General features: G+C 39.0%; 1 long non-coding RNA gene across 1 annotated transcript in view; it reads right to left on the bottom strand.

The window, feature by feature from the left end:
- Positions 1-16,895, bottom strand: part of LOC136048441 (uncharacterized) — a 104,861-nt gene extending 87,966 nt beyond the window's left edge. The window contains exon 1 of the long non-coding RNA XR_010622176.1: positions 16,840-16,895. This is a non-coding gene — a long non-coding RNA (uncharacterized LOC136048441). The remainder of the gene's footprint in view (positions 1-16,839) is intronic.
- Between the last annotated feature and the right edge of the window lie 1,604 nt (positions 16,896-18,499).

Below are 18,499 nucleotides of genomic sequence, written 5' to 3'. Positions count from 1 at the left end.
ACTTCCTTAGTCATACATTCCCAGCTGCTAGTGATGTGCAGCTCAGGGAATTCCTGAGTGAGCAGCAGTATCTTAAATAACCACAACAGATTTCTTTGAAGTATATGTTCAACTGCCTCCCTCACTTCATTTGCAAATTTGGCATCCACAGCATACTGAGTTCAGTCTGCTGTTTGTGTACATGCATCCTCCAGCACTGAGTTCTATAGCATTTTGTTCAAGAATGCTTCTGCCAGTAGCATTTCCAACCCTAGGGGAGTCAAAGCTGGTGTGAAAAAATTAAGTTGTCTATTCTATAATTACAAGTTCCTGAAGATTTCCAGAGTTAAGAATAGAGACTGCAATCACAGGAATTTTACTTTGCTTGGAAAATGTGATTTGAATGTGAGATATCACTTGAATTAGCCTATGTTAACCAAGACTTGAAAACCAGGCAAGGATTTCAGCAAGTTCTAGGCAGGATAGTGACAATAAAATGGAAATCACAGGTAGAATCCCTGAATCACTGAAATCAATTTTTTTTTTTCATAAATTATACATTTGTTTCAACATTAAAATGTCTTATTCAATTCATAATTTCTCCTTTGTAAAAGGATGAAACATTTATTTCTTACTATCTGCCGGTCAGATACTGCATATCTTTTACACTCTTCTGTTGGTTTCAGTGAAATATTTACTTGAAACATGCCTCATTTCATTATTCCCAAGCTAGCTAGTTACCACTGCAAGCTAGCCTAAATCAAATACATCATTTAAACAGTTCTTCGCTGTTTGTAATGCCGTTAAAAACATATTGGCTGTAGATACTCAGCGTGACACAAACAACTGATTTTTAACTGTTTTCAGAAGGTCAGTGAAGTCCATAAATTGTAAGGAATACAGCTTTGTTCAAAGCATAAATATCTTGTTTCCTTTTTTCTCCTCCTCAGTACTATCACCTAACGTACTGTGATGAACACAACTCATCATCAAAGGCATTTTTTCTGAATGTAACATAATTTTGCTATTGAAAACTTTAATTATAACTGGTTATACAAAGGCAACGCAGGAAATTCTGAAAGACAATTGTGGAAAATCTTAAAACACCTCACTCCAAATGGTGCTAATCCTGTCTAGGCTGGGCTACAATGCAACAGCTGACCCAGGGCCAGAGTCACAAAACCACTAGTGATGCAGAGGGACAAGCCAATTCTCTGCCTCCAATCATCTAGGCAGAATGGTGGTACATGCCATAAGATACTTCAGAGTGATATTAAAAAAACACCACCAACAAAAAAAAGTCCCACTACCTCTGTTCCATAGGAGATGATACTGTTGTGTGCCAATATCATAGCACATATTGAGACCCAGAGGAACAGCTAACTGCCTCCCTGGTACAACAGGTCTGTTGGCTTGCTGGTGGCACTCAGCAGTGGGAACTCCTGTCTGATAACTATTCTATTTCTTAGAACATAACTACCCCCTATTTACCTAGGCTGGAGCTTGTCTTGCTCAAGTGCATCCCCATGCAGTCTGTATGACTGCACAGGCTTCTGAACAAACGGCTTTGCAAGAACAATAATATGCACCTATGGTTTTATAGTGCTTGTCTATCTAAAAGAAATTATTTGTAATTTATTTTCCATCACTTTCAGACAGAGCTGGCCATAGCATGCTCCAAATAAATCAGAATGTTTCTCCCTCTCCTCAAAATACAGATTTTTAATCACAATCACTGTTGTTAATTGAATGTGTCTTCTGCTCCTGGCAATTTTTTTAAAAATAATACTTATGTTTAACCTATGCATATACTTAATTGTTTTTAGTAACATCTCATGAATCCCATTGTTTGTGCTCGTGCTATTCTTGTGCTAACATTGCAGAGATCAGTAGGACTGCAGCTGCTTGTCATTTCATTCTGTTGTCAAAAGCCACCAGTCATCAATATCTCACACATCTGCTGAATGCCACAATTGTACCTGAGATTCTCTGCATACATTCACTGCTTTTTTAGTGGAAAAAAACTCTAGCATATCATGTCTTCATATAAGACCCCTACTGCATATTAATTAATTTAAAGCGAATGAAATTAACTCCATATAGCAAAACATTAAACCATAACAAAACTGTCAGGCTAACAAGAACATTTCAGCCTGATATTCTTCCACTTCAAAACAGCGTTTCATTAAAACATCAACACGGTTAAAACTTTTTATAATTCAAATGAAATTTTCTAATTATTCATGAAAATCGTTATATGTTTTCTTTCAAACTGACTAGTTTTGCAAGAAAGAAATGCCCACAGAAGCCAAATGCAGTCTGCAGTTTGATGAATCCTGCGTATGATTGGATAGCAGATGTACAAGTGCAGTTTAGTCCCCATTTCTGGGTCAGTCTGATGCTGTGTAATTTTGGAGGGTGGACTCTGATTAGCGGCAGGACATATATATATATAACAGAGATTTCTCAGTTTTAAAAGAGAAAAGGAAGACAAAATCCTCCAAGCATATAGGGAGCAAACTTGTTACATACAACAAAGTCCCTGGGACAAAGCAGGACATCCACTGGGATGGCTGTTACTTATTGATCTGGCAGAGTGGGCAGGCACAAGACTTAAGAACAGAAGCATGAACGTATCATCCTCAAAGTCTATCTTCCACACTATACTTATTCCACTAGTGGATAAAAGCAGGTCCAAGGAGGAAAGTAGGAGCAATGCAAAAGTCCAGTTTCCCTACAGTGCTTTCTAAGGCTCCAACTGTGTGTGCCATCAGGTTTTAGTGAACACAAGGCAGTATCCTGGGATTTGAACTTGGCATCCCATCTTTCCTGTGCTCTGAATGACTCTGGGACAAGAGGCTGGTGAGAAATGTAAGGAGAAATGGTATTGAGAACAGCTGGGAAAACGGACTGGCAGTAGAAGGAAAGGAAACCATGGGCTGAAAAGTGTTGGGACAGAAAAGACAAAGTCCAAACAGAACCTCTACAACCAGTTTCCTTTCTCTTACCCATCATCAGTCATTTCCCTCGTTTCCCCCCAACCCCGCTGACATTAAGCCTCAACATCTAAGCCAGACTCACTACAGATTTTTTCATATACTGGTCTTTTGTAACAATTTTCTGTATGTAATGTATGAATGAATCTCCTTCTGCGATTGGCTGATTCCAGCTACAAAACCAAATTCATTTTACTCTTCACTTTCCCTGTTAGTTGAACAGTTGAATTAGAAATTACTATGAAATGATTATGACTATGAGCATTCATTTTCAGCGCTCCTAATCTGTAAGCTCAAAAGGGAACTACTACTTGTTCTTATTAACTCAATGGATTTAATATGATCTTGGCAACAATTCTCATTGTAAGGTGCAAGTAACAACTTAAAATCAGTAATAATTTAATATATAATTCAATAAAAATCGTTGCTGAAACTCAGATAAAAGAAATTATGTTATTGGTAGTACTACGGAAAAAAGGAATTGGCAGACACTGTTAATAATGAAATTAATTTGCAGTTGTGGCAAATGAGCTCTGATTGTGTAATAGGAAGGACAATTAAGAAATGGGTGCCAAATCTAAAAAACAGCAGAAGGTCTTTTCTTTTTTCTTTAGGATATGAATTGCCATGTTTCAGAAGACTAACATGACATAAAAAAGATGGCATGGCAACACCATCACCATCAATTCCTTGCTTCATATTGAAAAAGCGTTAGAGGGGGAATAGATTTGGGTGCCTTAAGTAGGAAATGAGGAAAAGCTGTACTCACTGGACAACTAAGAATAACTATGCAAAATTAATTCATCAAATTCAACCTAACACAATGAATTTTAAGCATATGCAGAAAGTATTTAAGCCTCATAGATTCAGCATAGATTGAACTAAGACAAATTTTAGGACTCCAGCTGACTTTAGGCTTTGTAAAGTCCATTTTCCTTGACAATTCAGAGTTCATATCTTGATTTTTAAGGTTATGTTAGGCCCAATGTAATCAATTATGCATTTACTGTTCATTTTGTCTCCTAGGCAGAAGCCAAATTTACTGTGCAAATACAAATGCTAGATAAAGAAATGCATGCAAGCAGCTAAGTTATTGGACTTGCTTAGCATTTAACAGTTTTTGGTTTTTTTAATGTGCCATTGCAACAGCAGAATGGATTGCTCAAGAGAAATTAACATTTGGAAAGGAAAAAAGTACATCTCTAACAGACAATTCCTAACAAATACATAATTACATAACTATATAAAGCTCAGTCAACTTTCTGCTCTTATTTTAACATAACGTAAACAAAACTCATCAGTTAATCTTAGGATTTCAGAAACACAGTGGCAGAAATGAATTATACTACTTGGATCGAGTGTTTTGTCTCCACACAAAGGCCTCTGCATGTTATGCAGACAAGATTCAAGATGCGATTCCCTTTCTGCAGCAGGTTTTGCTGGGTGCTAGGGTTTGGGGAGCATGGCTTGCAAAGGCAGGACAGAAAACAAGGATGTAAAGTCAACCCAAATGGAATACTTAAAAGTTCTCCATGAGTCTGAAAATGCCTCCTTGTCTGTTTTATATCCTAACACCATGCTGTCATGATGCTTGACTGTAGTTCCTGCTTAGGACTGTAATATTACATAACTAATTAACTCCTAAATAAGCATCCTAACTCATTTTAAATATATATATTAAGATAAATAACTTATATCCTTCACTGCAATGCAGTTTTTCAGCTCTGAATTTAGTCTTGTGGCTAATGAACTTGTCAGGATCCATAAGGTTCTCACTCTAGTAATGGACTAAGAGTCCTTTCTCTTGCTCTGTCTGTCCTTCCTGTACTTTCATGACAATGAAGGGACAGTTCCAATACTGGTCACAAAGGAGGTGGTGAAAGCTTTGGTGAACTGCAAGTAGAATTTCAAAGCTTTGACTTAATTTGGAGCAAAATAGGGTTCATTCAGACTCTGTTTTCTCTTCCAATTAATGGCTGCCCTGCTGTGCATTTGCTTGTTTGTAATTCAGCTGTAGTATGGTAATCCCAAAATGAATACCACTTGACAATGAAATCCAAAGACACCGATATCCTCAGCACTTGCCAAGGCAAAGCCCAATTGAGCTCTACAGACTACAACCCTCCATTAATTCTTCCACCCAGATCTTTCTGATTCTGTCAGGGCTTTTTACATTGCCTTTAAGACAAGTTAATTTTATGTAGAAGGAAGCCTGTTCATGCAGCATAACAACATTTTGCCTCATCACAGATAAGCATAGTTTTCACTAATGTAACAGACAGCTCAGGAGTTGTTATCTATTTTTACAGCTGGCAGGAGCCACAGGAACTGCAGAGGTATTTCTAAGGAAAGGTGATGCACAGTTCCAGTATTTCTATGCAAGAAAACAATTCAATAGCAAACCTGCTTAAAGGCTAAGACCTCATTAAACATGCAGATAATGAAGACATTTACTTAAAATGTGGTAACTGTTGAGCATAAACCTGAAATCAACATGATTTGGTGGTGGCTACACCAAATTCAAAACATGATTTGCCCAAAAATAGCTGACAAGTTTTTCTTTTTTTTTCCTTTACATAAAAAACCTTGCAAAATGAACGGTTTCCCTGAAGGTACGGGGAAACCAGATCTGCCCAGGTTTGAACTGCAAAACATGGATGCTTTTAAAGAAGAAACGTCAACAGTGGCAAACAGCTGTAAAACTGAGGCTTCGGCCTCAGCAAAGACAGGATCTGTTAGAAATATTCATACAGGATATTCTCAATCTCTCCCTTCCTTCTGACCATTGTCAGGACCTACATGCCTATCCATTTTCCTGGCACAACAGCACGTAGCGATTTTGTTAACATCACTGGGACATGATGGGTCTTTAAAAAAGATCACGCCTTAATCTCACGTGCCTGCAGTTCACACTTCAAACTCTATTTTCTTTCATGCATATCTTACTGTACAAAAAAATACATGCGCTTTTCTCCTTATGTTCTCACCTGTCTCTCCTTGGGAGACACGGTTCCCTTCCTTTACTACAAATACACCATCTGCTGCCAAAGTCAGACCTTGCCTTGCTCATCTTGTCTTTTAAGAAGTACTTAGACCATGGTAATTAGCATTACTGTCAACAGTCTGCCTTGCCTAAGTTTGCTAAATGGGACAAAATTTCCCTTTTGGCACATTGGTAACTCACCAGGTTACAGACTTTAAAAGGAAGCTCAGCATACAGCTATGCAACTCATTTCCCACTCAGTTTGTGAACCAAACAGACCAGAAAAAAGATGACATGGGCTGTGTAAGACTGTATGAGAAAGTGAAATAGAGTACAGCAAAATCTAAAGCTTCCAATCAAAGTCTGGGTTGACTTGCCTGAATCTTCAAGCCTAAGTACTACCATAACACTCATTCCAGACTTTTAACTGCATGCAGCCCATAACGACCTGAGAGGTCGAAGTACAGCTGATATTACTCCTGCAAGTCCCTTCTGAACTGAATGATTCAATGGTTTTATAACATCACCCATGATACAACAATGACCTTGTATGAGTATGTGAGTTACAGAGATTTTCAGCACTGAATAAGATGCCTCATTCAGCCAGGCAGTGAATCTACAGAAAGGAGTCTTCTCCTACTGTGAAATGAATTAAGTTGTTGAAGGTAGTGATTATGTGGCAAGTAAGCTGATTTTTTTTTCTCCTTTGTCAGCGTCAGTTTTATACCTCATCAGTGACGCTGGCAAAGAGAAAGTTTTCTGGCTGCTGTGGCAGTAGGTATGATTGATCTGTACTTGATGGCTCTGTTTCAGTTATATCAGTTGTACACGAGTAAATGGTTACTGATTTCATAGCCAATTGTGCCTGTGGTGTGGAGCTGCCAAGAGTGATTTGCTGAAAGCAAGCAGGAATTACAAGCATTGCTTCTCCCACCTCTGCCAAAGATAATTTTGTGACATAATCATTATTCTCATTATTTAAATATGAGAGGCCTACCTAGTCAGATGGACTAGGAAAGGGTTCCCAGAATTTGTACAAAACCATTTATCTTCTACCTTCTCCTCCTTCCCATTGTTCTTTTCTTGGACTCTTCAGCATACCCAGACATCATCATCTTCTTCACCCACCTAGCCATGAACATCAGGTCTCTACCATATCTCCTTTTTGCCCCACTAACTTCAGATCAAGCAGTGGACCATAAAGCTCAAGCCAAGGACAACACTTGCAGAAGCTCCATGCCATGCTTTGCTGCTCCTTATGCCTCACACTGGTGAAGGCCCCCACTGAAACATGTTGAGAAATGTAGGGAAACAGGCTAGGACCTATCAAAGATTCTTTTGTCTCTTTATCTGATGTTGATGTAACACACCACTTTTGAAGAGGATTAAACTACACTGTTTGAAATAGAGGAGGTGCTTTAGGCAAAAAGTCAACTGAGTTGAGGATCTCTTAAATTTGGGATTTGCACCAAGGAAGAAAGGCCCCAGCCTCTGTAAAAGTACAGCTATTACCCCATCTCTGATCAACCAAATGTATGTTCAGATAGGCCACTGTGGAAGACAAGGAGAGGATCAGAGAGGGAGACAAAAGCAAAGCACCTAGAGGCCCAGAGCAGGAAGATATGAGAAAGAATCCAAGCTCTCTATTTTCCTCTGGGCAGGACAGAAATAATGACACGTTTTATCAACAGCACAACTGCACCTTCAGTTCCATCAGTAAATGTAGCCAATCATTATGGGATTTTTCAGGTTGGATCAGTAGATGGGAATATGATCCAAGGTCTATTTGTGAGTTCTGCAAGTGACGCGTGCTACTTAGTACAAGTGTAGGTCAAGGCAGAGGCTGCTGTTCCCTTCCAGGAGCATTTGAAATATGTAGGTGCTCTGTTCAACAGCACTGACTGTGTAGGATGAGAAAGGTGAGGTGCCTTATTCCATCGTTCCTGCTGCTACATGCCTGATGGGAACAACAGGAAATGTGCTTGAGTAGGCACTTTGAGCATGAGCCACCCATTTGTTAGCATCACCATAATGCTAGTCCTTGCAAAATCAGCACATTGCACAGCTTTGTCTTCCTCTCTCTCAAGGCTGCCTCAGACATTACAGAACAGTTATCTCTTCCCCCTCCACAAACTGCAACAAAGTGTCTGTTTATAAGATGATAAATAGCTACACCAGACATCCCGCTGCTTTGCAGCACTATTTCTGATTTTAAGGATGCCTGATAACTAATCAACACCCACAGATCATTCAGGAAGAGCCCAGTTTTCATGTTGTTAGCACATTCTTTCAGAATGGAAATCAGTCTCTAAACTCATTAGCAAGGACAAGAAGCCCCTTTAAAACCAGCTTCTAGCAGCTGGATAAATGTAAGCAGTTCAATCTACATTTTGCCAATGCCTCTTTTGAAGGAAAAAAGCTTGAGGGAAATGGCTTGAAACAAGAGTCATAAGGTAAAACAGAAGGATTATACCTTCTCTTGCTGTCCCTTAGTGGCAGTCTTTCTTCTAAATTCAAATAACCATTTCCTTTTCTTTTCATTCCTCTTACTTTAACTCTCTGCTGTAATGAGCCCCTAAATAGAGAATCTGTTATAGTCTCATCATGTTAAACTTCTTCTCTCCCAAAGCAAACCCCACCAAATACAGTACCTCCAGCTATTTTCTAACACAAAATAAAATCTCCCTTGTCTTGCCCAGATGTTGGAGAATCTCATTCTCACAAAGATCACTGACTTAGCATAAGCACTGCTCTGAATCAATTAAAACATCAGTGCATTATCGACCTTCTGATCCTAAATCCAAAATATAGTCTATGACTGTATCAGCTACTGGGAAGAAAATTAACTCCATCCCAGCCAAAACATGGACACCTTCTTAACATCAAGCGGAACAAGGGAAAACATTCCAAAGAATGTACGAAAGAGGATGCTGAAAGGATGTATAAAATAGGATATGAAAGAAAGCTGCAGTGATTTTCTGATTAGTCAGTGCTGCTCTGTGCCACAACTCCTGTTGTCACTGCTTTTCCCTGGATAGGTCGTTTGTGAACACAGTTATGCAATGGAAACCTCACGAAAATTTGCTTTAATGCATCAGAGAAACAAACTGTGAATCAGGAGGAATAAGCAACTTGCAAATTAATCTTATCAAACTAAGACTGTATGGCTCCTAATAACTTAGTGACAGCAGCGTCTGCTGTTTCAGCTGGGAAGCAGAAAGGACAAAAAACTCCCCTTATCTTCCTACATTTTTCTTTCTCTTCCCCACTAAAAAAGGGGGAAAAAGGAGGTGAGAAACTGAAGTTAGTAAAGGTGTAGATCCATTGCTTAGTCCAAAGAGAACAGGTATGGGATAACTTTCAACATTGTTGCAACAGAGAAGACCTCAGTGAGAATTTTGAGCAAGTAATGAAAGCAAATCTGGGCACTTGATAACCCATCTACCTGCTGGATTTAAGGGGCCAAGTTTTCCTGTTCTGTTCTAAGGATTGCTACATATCTGCCATTCTTCATCTCAGAGATCACTGAGCAACAGACGATGGCAGGATAGGTGGGTGCACACTATATAAAAAATTGGGATACAAGACTTCATGGAAACACCCAAGAAGCAAACCATAATCATAGAATCACAGAATGGGTTGGGCTGGAATGGACAGCAAAGATCACCTAGTTCCAGCCTCTGCCTGCAAGCAGGTCTGCCAGCCTCCAGATCAAGCACCATATCAGATTGCTCTGGGCCTCATCCAACCTGACCTTGGACACCTCCAGTGACAACGCAAATGACACTAATATGGCTCTTTGCTTTATGGTTAATGCTAAGAGAATCTTTCAAATTGAAATAACTGAATTCATAAGCAGTTAGGAGCCTTGTCAGGCTTTCATCAACCTCCCATCATTTGTCAGGAAGGGACAAGAAGAAATTATGAGAAATGTTCATACCCAATGTGATTTTCTGTAGGAAGAGCCAATCCAGGCTCCCTGGTTAGAGATCACTTCAGGCACAGAAGAGGGCAAGCCCACCATTCACAAAATTTAGGGAGTTTTAAAATTCTTATTAATGTATAACTTGCTGATCTCACTATCTTAAAAAATGCTCCACCATCACTGAAGTTACTGAATCACTTAGCCTCAGTGATGTTTTCTGCCAAAGAGTGAGGCTGATCTCTGTTCAGTGTTAGAAAAGCATGACCCAGCAGGCTTGAAGAGCAGGCTCTGACCTTCCTTGAGGATGCAGGGAACCAGTTACAAAACGACACAATCTGGAGGGGCACAGGCCAAATAAGTTTCAACTAATGGGATGTCCTCAGTGACTGAGGAAGGAAGAAGTTGAAGGTTTAGCTATCTATTACAAAGTCATCCTTGCTTCTTCAATAACTCATTTTGATATTTAGTAATTTGCAAATATGTGCCTTTGTGATCTCATAGGCTCTTAAATTCTTTGTAATGAGTGTGCACGAACAGATGGAAAATGTTTTCAATTTCAGAGAGAACTGCTAATGGATGTCACCAGCTATTAGAAAAGCTCAGGTGGCTCCATTTTGGGAAAACAGGTATCATCATAAACTGTCTCATCTTTAACAAAATGTTTGCTTATTTATACCATGATGCTAAGTTCAAGGCTGCCTGTACTAGTCACAGCAGATTAGTACTTGATCTGGAAATTATTCACAGTTATCTTAGATCTGAACATTTGACCTGAAAATAACAAAAGCTTGTTGTAAGTCATTTCAATATAAAAAAAAAATAATCACTAGAAGAAATAATAATTCTAGCAAGGTTAGACTTATTTTTCTTCTCTATCCAACAGTAGTAAAAAATTAAATCATGAAAATTAAATAAAATGGACTCCTTCCCTGGAAATCTAGAACTACTTTTAACTTTACAGCAGAAAGGAACATCTCTCTCACCTAGAGTCCAAAAAGCTTGCTGCCTGTTTAGATTTTTACCCACCAATCTGGTTGTGATTTCATACTGTTTCTGAGCTCCCTCTATCCTCAAACAGTAGGGTCTTCCAAAAAGAAGGAATTAAGCTACAAAAAGATAAAATGAAATTTGATAGGTAATTTTTTCTAGAAATTTTTTTACTGGAGGACAGAATTATCAATGTGAATAGGGCTGAGGATCAGCTGAGGAGAACATAAAGCTTTCCTGGATGTAAATAGAAGACTGAAGGAAATTTAGACCTAGGGGAAGACTCGTAGCAGGACAGAGCAGTACTTCCTTTTCCATTTACCACAAAAAACAGTTGAAAAATATAGATTGCTCCTCTCTGCTCTGGTGTTTGCTCACAGTGCTAAATCAAATTAAGATACTTCACTTGAATCACTCAGATGTGAAATGCATGAGATTGGACTAACTCATAAAGATGTCTCATTCCACTGTACACAAGCTAGGATTTGGGAGTTGTGTCTAAGATCCCAAAGACAGAAACATACTGTAAACCAAGACCCACAGCCATGCTATTTAAGTGCAGACTTTCCTTGCAGGCTTCCCCCAAGCAGCAGAGGAGGGGGCAGGAATTCATTCAGTGCCTGAAATTATGGGGAAAGAGAATGAAGAGAAATGGTAAATCCTGAACTGGGGTAAGGATGGGGGGCTGTAGGAGACTGGAGGAGGGAAACAGCAAAAAGGCTGAATAGAGAAGAGTCAGAAAGGAATAATCACAGAATGGCTTAGATTGAAGGGGATCTAATGTTCACCCAGTTCCAACCTCCTGCCATGAGCAGGGTTACCATGATCCCATCCAACCTGGCCCTTGAATGCCTCCAAGAATATAGGTTTTACACTCCATACATCTCCCACGAACAGCATTAACAATTATACTCTTATTTTGCAGTCACATTCAGGAATTTCAGGCATAGCGAACAGACTATTGCACAAGGTGCTGTACAAATTGCCACAAAATAATGTATGTTCAGAGCCATAAGCCCCAACAGGTGATTAGATAGGTAAACCAAGGAGAACAGCTACCAATTCACTGTATCTAAGTAACAAATATTTCAAATAAAACGTTTCTATGTGGAAAACTGTACAGTAAATTTTTAAGTTTCTATCTGAGAAAACATTGGCACTTAAGAAAACAATCAAAACATGAAACGCCACAGTTGTTTTTTTCCTGTTTCTTTCTCCATGTTCTTTTCCCCTTGCAGCTTAAAGAAAATCTAGCCATTGCCAGCATGTTAACCTATTTTGATAAAACAAAAATGTTTTAATGACCTTACTTTGTGCAGCCCTGCCATCATTTCCGCATCTTCCCAGTTAAGTACTTTCACAATGAGATGCGATATCGCAAGCCATCAGGCATTGCATGACACTGCAGCTCGTAATTCTGTGGTATATGTTACTCTGCAGTCAGGCTGATTTTATTTTATTTCAATTAATCTCCCAGCAGAAGAAACAGAAAGCTCATGAGCAGCTGTGATGTAGAAAGCCTTTATCCAGACTCATAAAAGTGGCAGATAAACTAAAGGAAAACTATTCCAAAGGCACAGAATAGCAGTCACTTCGTTTCTCTCCAGATATATGCTGAAGGTAACAGATGCCTTTCTTTGAAACCAGTATGTTAGAATTTCACAGGGAGGAAAAAAAAAAAGTGAAATAAAAAACAAAACAAAACAAAACCAGCTGTCAGGCTCAAATAGCCCTGAAGTGGAGCCGCAAGCAGAGGAAAGAGAAAAACATGCTGTAAACCAAGAACTGAGTGTACTATTTCACCATACAATGATAAAAGTGACTTACAAAAGTGCTGTTTACCCAAGAGCCACCTGGTCCAGCAGCACAGCACCTTCATCCCTCCACAGCATTGATGCTTCTACTGAAAATAGGTCTTTCAAAGAAATAGGTTGTTCACCTGCCTTGCATGTTTACTCAGGCTATCTTTTCAGGCAAATCACTTTACCAAACCTCACAGAACAACAGCTTAGGATTCAGAGAAGCCAGCAATTTCATGTAGCTTTCCCCTCAGAATGTGCAAGAAAAAGAATGTAGAGTTTCACTGAGTCACAGTGGGCCAACACCAGACATTCACTGGCAAAACTTGACCTAGTTTCAACCTGACATAATGATATTAACCACAATGATGTCTCTTTAAAAAACTAAACTCTTACAGGAATAATGGCCCATCACGTTTAGTTCTTACTTCTGTTTCATTAAAATGGAACTAGTAAGTATTCATCTCCTATGCAGCTTGGATAAAATGGCAGAGCACCAATACCATTCCAGGCAAAATGAGAGTTTAATATAGAGCTTCTGCAGAAAGGGTCCTCTTTGATAAACTTACACATGTTGAAATGCTCTGTTGCAGATCTACTGAGATGATAAAGATCAAGCTTGATGGCTGTAGATGACTTAAGTTCCAGTTCCTTAAGACCCTAGGAAACTACAGACATTTCCTTGAATGTGAACAGGCTCTTCTTCTTATACAATTTTCACCCTAGAGAACTGGACTAATCTGGGTATACAAAAGCATGGTTTAGAATGCTCAAACAGAAGCAGACAAACAATACGTTTAGACATAATTCTGTCAGCACTGGAGAAGCATACAGCCATGTCCATTTCCTTCCCTGTCTTGTGTCAGATCACCAGCACTTAACTCTAACCAACAGAGCAGCTACCACCTAGTACCTCACCTGTGAGTCTTTGCAAACAGCCTTTTCCTATGTGGGCCTCAGCAGCTACTTTCCTCTCCTTTCTCTATACTCTTTTTAAAAGACCCTCTCTGATCTTCCTTCATTGATGTCCCCTTTCTCAAAATTCCCTTTTTCAGTTCAAACTTCCACTTGAAGGATTTTTTATGCCCATATGCCTCTGTTGGTCTCTTCATGTATTTCAGTATCTACCTGGCATATAGTTGCAAAGGTTTCAATTGTCCAGTTGTCCAAAGGTGTGTAACATTTGATAATTTGAAAAAAATCAAAATGACAGAAGCTACATTAATTACAGAATTTAGAAATAAGTGCAAAACATGAAAGAATGTACTAAAAATTATTTGGGTTCAGTATATATATTTTTTAATTCTATTTTATTTTTTCAAATTCTCAAGCATTTATTTTGCTTCAACAGATTTCTATATTATTAAGGGGGAAAAAAATCTACCTTCTTCCCCTGGTCTAGCTCTTCTATTTTTGCCAAAATAAACCTTACCCTTGCAATTTTGCCTGTCCCTGTATCTATCACCAATTCTGCAAACTTGTTTTTCTCTTCTTTCCCAAATACTTTCAGAAAAATAAAAGGAAGGCATAACACAATTGTTATTTGAGTACCTTGTCTCAGCATTAGCAGAACAAGTTCATACAGCCCTTTGTTTGATCTGCTTGTCAATTTTCCCATGAGTGAATAAACAAAGAAAGAGTCAGACTCCCCAGGTGTCTGATGGATTTATTTGTGCAACAGAGAAGCGTGCAAAGCATGAATGTTGCCACTTCCTGACTCTACCAAAGCACAATGCACAGTAAAGATTTACCATGGAAGACTACACAGCTTTAATATTAATCCTCCTATGATCCTTGTAGTGCACCGACCTGGACTTTTCAAATATCTAGCCGCCCGGCTATAGTAGGAATGTTTGAAATCTAGGACAAACAGGCACATGCCAAGATTGCATGGATGTGTAGTGAAATTTAACATATAGAATCAGAGAATGGCTTAGGATGGAAGGGACTTTTAAGCCCATCTAGCCCCAGTCCCTGCCATGGGCAGGATTGCCCCCCACCAGCACAGGCCGCCCAGAGCCCCATGCAACCTACCCTTGGGCACCTCCAGGGATGGGGCATCCACAGCTGCTCTGGGCAGCCTGTGCCAGTGCCTCCCCAACCAATGAGTAAAGAATTTCCACCTCACATCTAACCTAAATCTCTCCTCTTTTAGTTTAAAGCCATTCCCCCTTGTCCTAGGCACTATGCTCCCTGATAAGAGTCCCTCTCCAGCTTCTCTGCAGGCCCTTTCCAACTACTGGAAGGCTGAACCCCGCCCAATGCACCCCCCACAGAAAGGAAAAGCTTTGTGGAGAGCACTGCACTTTCTTTACAATCAGGTCATCAAGCAAAGACCATTTGCTTTACATGAGCTTTTGAAGGTATTTCCACACACAACAAAATCAAGCAAGTCTGTGGTAGGAAGAACAGGAGTAGCAGGGCTGGAATAAACACTGCAATACAAATGAAAAGCAAATTTCAAGTTTTACTTTCTGTGCAGAACTCCTCACTAAGCTGCAAAGGTGACATTATCTGTTTAGCTTTTCAAAGCCATTCAATAAAGTAAACACAATTAAACTGCATCCAGAACAGCGTTGTAGATGAGTGGTACAAGAAATAAGAAATATGAAAGGGCACCAGGGAGTTGGCAATGGATCTTTCATCTCACTACTGCTGAGCCCACCATTATGGATTTCTGCACTCAGAAGCGCTTGTGCTGCCTAGGGATATGAGCACTGGCTTTCTTCATTAAATGGATTATGTTTTCCTTGCGATACGACTTGCATTTCTCTGAGGGAAGAAACGAGTAACCAGTAACATTAATGGACAAATTGTCTCCCTGTTGCATTTCATGTAGGCTGTCACACAGTATTTCAATGGGATATGTTGTCATTATCTTTCATGTATGCTGTCATTCACGGATGCTATATTGATATGACCAGGAACAGCGCCTTCAGCTCACATTTTTTAATGTATTGGAAAGGGCAAGTAAACCTTACCCTTGTAGGCTGGAGAACTGTCCTTCCTACCAGGATGTACTTGCTTCTGATGCCAGATGTGACAATGCACCAGAGTTCCTTTTGTAAACACACTCATCTCATATGTCTTACTGAACTCTCTCTGGGGTTTACACAGTCTGTGTCCTGATCTTCCTAGACAGTGGATGTTGTGTTGTCTTTGTGTTGCATTCAGGCTAGGAGAACTCACATTTTCCATAACTATTTCAGGAGGGGACCTCTGTTATGTTAGGTCCTACAATGCTTATACAGCTTATCAGACAACTTTCCCCAGAGGCTGGGCAGTGGAAACACCCCATGTGAAAGCAGTAGGAAAATACGTGTTGCCTCAAAAAAAAAGTTTTTATGTAGCCATAGGTTAAAAAAAAAGATTTTTTTTAATAGAAAGTCTTGTTTCACCAAAATAATTTTTAAAGCTGTAATACATATATTTGCTGACATAAGTTTTAAGGTCAAATCATCAAAAGGTCCTTGCTAAACACAGGAACCAAAGTTTGCTGAAGTACCACAGCTTATTTATTCAAATGAGCTAGGCTGATGATTGATTCATTCTGTGAAAAGAAACTGGTTTAGATTTCATAACTACAGGACAGCTTGTTTTCCTCTCTAATTTTAGAATAAGCACAGAGTTTGAGAGGAAGAGACCTGTTAGTTCCTTGATCGTGAACACCACAGTCATCAGAAAAAAATAAATCAATTAATTAATTCCAGAAATACCTCAGTGGTCAGTGCATCAATTATGTTAAACTGAAATTCACATGAAAAAATCATCACAGAGTAGATAAGAAACACAGCCTTTTACCATTTCTGAACACAAAGTATAAAAAGTTTGAATATGTAGAGCTGAATCATGTCCCATAATGATTCAAGTAAGTCTGAACTAGAATGGTTGTCCCTGCTATCAAAAGAGCTTCTCACACTGTCAGTCAACTTGGCACAGCACAGACAGCCTAGATCCTAGAGCTTGGATGGAAATAGGAACCTTTCCTCAGTCAACAAGTTGTTCTGGAACCCATTAAGACAGTACAGTATCTGGCTCACAGATCCATGAGTTCTAGTACATCTTTACAACAAATGGTTTTCTTGAGGAAAATACATGTCGTGCAGGAAAAGGACAGAACTCATTACTAAAACTGAAAACTTCATTAAATGGGTAAAGTCTGTGACTTACAGTAGTTGAATTCACATCTTCTCACCCAGATCACTGGCACCAACATAAAGCCCTCCACTCATTTCAAGAAGTTTTTGGGTGGATTTAATTATACAGAAGTCTTCAGAAATTGTATATCTGAAGAAATAAAAGCATCTGTGATCAACAGAATATGATAAACGTACAGGAATTTTGTCTGATACAAACTGAACTTAGTAGACATCTTCTCTAGACACACAAGTTATTCCTATTTTCCATCTTTTGTAACAGCTTGCATGGAAGGAGGGAGGGAAGACACCCAGCCAAGATACCAGATTTTACCACTTGCTGTTGCTCGTTACTATGTAATTCAGCCACATCATTTCATGAAGGGCAAAGCAGTCCACTCTCACACTACAAGTCTTTTGCCTTAAGTACACACATCTTAGTACTCTGCTCGGTTGGAATATTTAACAGTATATTCAAATTGAAATGTTATGGCTCAACTTGTGCTTATTTCGATATGCACAATTAGTATTCTGAGCAAAAGCACAAACTCAAATTTAAAATACAGACTCCTACAACCATATCTGAAATTTGGATCTCTTTCTTATACAGAAGGCCTATATAAAAGCTTTAATCCTCAATATTCAAAGTATGATTCCTGTATCTCATGCAGAAGCTGTTTTCACCACCATCACAGATACATATTCAGAGAGGGAGCTCAGAGCAAAATAATACAAAGCAAGAAAATTCCTGTCAGATTAACTTTTCACTGTAGCCAGGAAAATGATGCTGATAATTGGTGATGTTAAATGAAAACCTAAAGAAATCTATGTTTGACAGCCTGGACAATAGCACCTCTCCTTTAGCAAGTAAGATGTAGAAAATGAAGTTGTAGCTGTGAAGAACTGTTAAGCCAAAAGTGATCCGAAACAAATCTGAGATGCGATTTAGTTTATTCATTTGGAAACTCGAGAATGGAATAAATCAGCAATTGTCTTTCATCGTAAATGACCTTGGAAGGAATCTATTCTACCCGAATCCTGCATGCAGCAAAGGCAGTGGGAACTGCATTAGTGCTAGATCTTACCCCAGAAACTTATTTCTCTTTTGTACTTACTCAGGTGCAGATAGATTTGTTGGTATTTACCTAAAGGGTACATATTTTTTGCTCTTGTTGAATTTTGCGAATAATAGAGGACAGTTTATTTTCAGTTTTAGTTGATTCATCTGCATTTCCCAGTTCCGTTGATTATGCCTGATTTTTTGGGGGGCCAAAACATACTAAAATCCCTTCTCACTTTTTATGTGTGCCACGTTTCTCTCCTCTGACTTTCTGTTCTGGAAGGTCAATGAAGACCCCAAACCCAACTGATGAATTCAGAGAGCGAGAAGGAAAAGAAAAGGTCTTTTCAAAGATAATAAAAATATCAGATGATAGAAAAAATTCTTAAACTGTACCTTGGGCAGATGATCATTTTGTTTACCCATTCACTGCTCCCTTATCACTGTCATCCACTACATTTGTTTCGTCTGGGCTAAGAACCAAGACTGGGACTCTAATGCGTTGTGAAAATAGTCTGGAAAGCAGTTAGCAACTGGAAATGTTTCAGGCTGCAAAGCTGCTCTTTTCCCCTGTCAAACACCATTCACCACAAAAAAAAAGTTTTAAAATAAATTAAAAATAAAATAAAATCAA

The sequence above is a fragment of the Cyrtonyx montezumae genome, unplaced genomic scaffold, assembly GCF_038088225.1.
Source record: "Cyrtonyx montezumae isolate F1298 unplaced genomic scaffold, pur_monq_1.0 scaffold_2, whole genome shotgun sequence".
Classification (NCBI taxonomy): Eukaryota; Metazoa; Chordata; class Aves; order Galliformes; family Odontophoridae; genus Cyrtonyx; species Cyrtonyx montezumae.
Note: the sequence above shows the minus strand (reverse complement) of the source record. Positions and strands in the feature narration are given on the sequence as shown.